This window comes from Giraffa tippelskirchi, chromosome 2 (genome assembly GCF_054371585.1).
Source record: "Giraffa tippelskirchi isolate mGirTip1 chromosome 2, T2T-mGirTip1v1.2.pri, whole genome shotgun sequence".
NCBI classification, from domain to species: domain Eukaryota; kingdom Metazoa; phylum Chordata; class Mammalia; order Artiodactyla; family Giraffidae; genus Giraffa; species Giraffa tippelskirchi.
In genome coordinates this window covers 175,320,342-175,323,550 of record NC_137276.1, presented here as the reverse complement: position 1 = coordinate 175,323,550, position 3,209 = coordinate 175,320,342, and the positions used below count along the sequence as shown (strand labels likewise).

The 3,209-nt window shown below is 38.4% G+C and overlaps 1 protein-coding gene across 48 annotated transcripts in view; it reads right to left on the bottom strand.

Annotated features, from left to right (window-relative positions):
• Nucleotides 1–3,209, bottom strand: part of ZBTB20 (zinc finger and BTB domain containing 20) — an 825,041-nt gene that overhangs the window by 222,288 nt on the left and 599,544 nt on the right. The window lies entirely within an intron of this gene.

Genomic DNA, 3,209 nt, shown 5'->3' with positions numbered 1-3,209 from the left:
TGTCTCCTGCTAAATTGTAGTGTCAAGATGGAACAGTTACCAAGCAAAATTTTGAAGATTTAGTCACACTTCATGCTACCTCTCTATCCTTGTCTGCTTCACAGATTTGAAGACGGGGGTCACAGCTAGTTTATCCCTTTTGGTTAGAAAGCCTTTCCAGGTGAGGTCATCATTTTCATTACTCTTGTTTCTTTCTCTCTCACTAGAGTGTCTTTCTAAAGGCAACGGAGGACCTCTTTAGTGAAATATTAAAGGCAGGGGATGCCTAGAATGATTAAAAGACACAAAGCTTTCCCATAGCACTTGTTCTTTTTTCTGTAAAGAGATGAGGTAATATATAATCTCCTTCCTATATTACTACCACAAGGGCAATTTGTGGGAGGAAGAGATGGATTTCTGGGAGTAAAATCCTATTGCATGGCCAGGGCTATTTTCAGAAGGGCTTATCTTCAATATCCTCATTTCAGAATTGGTCTCTTTGCTCAGAGCAGTAACTTGGGCAACACTGAGAACCCGTATCTTCAAGGCAAGAATGAAAGTTATTTAGTTGTTGGAATACCTGATGAAGAAAAAGGAAGATGCAAAAACAAGCGATTCTGCTAAAATAAGGTGATGTATATGAATAAATGTCACATCCTTCTGCTATTTCCCATGTGGTTTGTGTCTCATACCTCTATTTACTCTTTTGTTCTGCTGTTTCTACCACTGGGCAGCCCACATGTATAATCTAGACAGACAACTAGTTTGCTCATACATAATTAAATAGTCTCTAGTGGCAGTAGATCTTTTTATCTTTTTAATACCTCAATACTTTCTTCAAGTAGGAACAGTTACAGAGAACTTTACCATGTGTCTGATTCTTTGCAACCCCATGGACCATAGCCCTCCAGGCAGCTCTGTCCATAGAATTTTCCAGGGAAGAATACTGGAGTGGACTGCCATTTCCTTCTTTGGGGATCTTCCCAACCCAGGGATTCAATCTGCAATTGAATCTCCTGTGGCTCCTGTATTGGCAGGCAGATTCTTTATCACTGCGCCACCTGGGAAGGCCGAACCTTACCATAGGACATGGAATTTGCACTTGCCAAAGATATCACTAAACATGTAAATTAGAAACTAATCATTACTTCCTTTCTGGATACAGTGCCAGCTTTGCCTCAGAGTTTATGTTGAAATATACATTTTTATGAAATATTTCTCACTGCAGTCAGCATCAATTTAGGAGTATCAAACATTGATTCCCAGGCCTCTCATACCTCAAAACCAAAGAGAGGGAAGAGCTGAAAAGGGTAATTGACAAAGACCTGGAATTTCTTACATTTTAAGAGGCCAGTTGTATTTGTAAATTCCTGATTAAAAAACCTGACAATCGTCAGTGCCGGACTATCCCTGGACTTCTTCATCATATACTTTTCCCTAAAGTCTCTCAAAGAACTGAAAGGCTTCCAGAGATTAAAATAAACTTGACAATCATGTTGCAACTCAAACAGATCGTGATTCTTTTCGTCACTTTTTAATTCATTGCAGATGGTGTAAATGGGATGTTTACTGGCTGGCAGGTAATGAGTCTTGTTGTAGATAATAGTGATGGACGGGCTCTCACGCCTGGTGACAGCCCAGCATCTCAGCTGCTGTATATGGCTATCACCTATTGCTTGGTAGCATGCACAATATCGTGACAGGATGCAAAGTCAAGTCCATTTCTCTCAATAGAAACGATTATTGGTACATCTGAATCTCACTAGTCACATATGAGTTGCACTGATTTCATCCTCACTGTCCACACGGGTAGACAGTCTAAGATGTGATCTAATGTCTACTGCTCTAAAAGGAAAATGTAATCTGTTTAAACATCCAAACACTCTTCTTCCCAGGTACTGCCATTCATCACAACTGTCAGTGCTTCTGTGGAAGAGTAATGACCCTCAGGCATGGGATAATGCTCCATAGGGGCCTTATGAATGCCACCGCCAAGCACAGAAATTGATCGGTTTTCAGTGGAGCTGGTATGTGCATCATGGAAGACCTGCACTTACTCACTAAATTACAAGTGGCTGTTTACTCCTTACACAATAAAGCCCGGGTTAGGGAGCCACAGACCCTGCTGACTTTAATTGTCCCAAACATGTGAGCACTAGATTTGGGCCTGTCAGTGAGATAGATTTAAACAGCTTGAAACTGAAAGTTGGATCAGAGTCATTCGAAAATGCGTTGGGAAATAACGTAGATACTGTTGCCTTCCATTCTTTTTTCTTTTCCTTTTTTTTATCTTCTCCAGCTATGGAAGGTAACAACATCCCACTTTCCAATATAAACACAATTTTTAAAAAAACAGGATAAGCATGCCTATGAAAAGTTAATTCTTTGTTTACTTCCTGTGGGTTTCCTTTCATTTCTGGATTGCTCATGCATTGTTTCTACAAAGTAGGATAAAGATGAACAGTTACATAGTATGAACTCGTGATTTTCAAAATATCTTCCAACAGCTCTATTTCCACATTCAACCTATATTGACCTTTTCCTTTAAATCCTCCCTACACTCCCAATCTCATCTACGTTTACTATCAAATCTCCTTGGGAGATAGGCTAACTTGCACTCTATAAACTATTCATACCTTGGTAAATGCTCTATTATTTGAAAGTTTTATTCCACATATATCTCTTCCTCAGCTAATATACCTTTAATTTGAATTTCTGTTCAACCTTTTTTTGCCAATAACTTCAACAGCATCAAACGTTTAATGACTGTAGTTTATTTTTCAGTAAATAAGTTTTGGTAGTTCTGTTATATTACTCGCTCATGATATTTTTATGCTTTTCTTTTTTTTTAAGGGGGTAGAGACAGCCAAAACTGGAGGGAAAATAAAAGATACCCTTCAGAATGTCACATGTATGTTAATTTACCAGACACTGGTTGGTCTCGCCTTGAAAATTGTTTTTCAATATGTATGTGGTGAATGGCTCAACATAAATAAACAAAGGAAACGAAATCCTATACTCATATTGGCTCATTCCATTTTAAGAAAATTAACTATATAGTGAATGGGTCCTTATGAAATCATTACAGTTAGGAGAGCTCTTTCTATTTGAGAGTTCTCTGTTCCTTTGGCAGTTCAGTGTTATGCCCAACTTAACTACACTTTTTGTGTTCACAATTTTCTGATTATTAATATCTCTAATGATGGGACTCAGACATTTTCCTGGGAAGA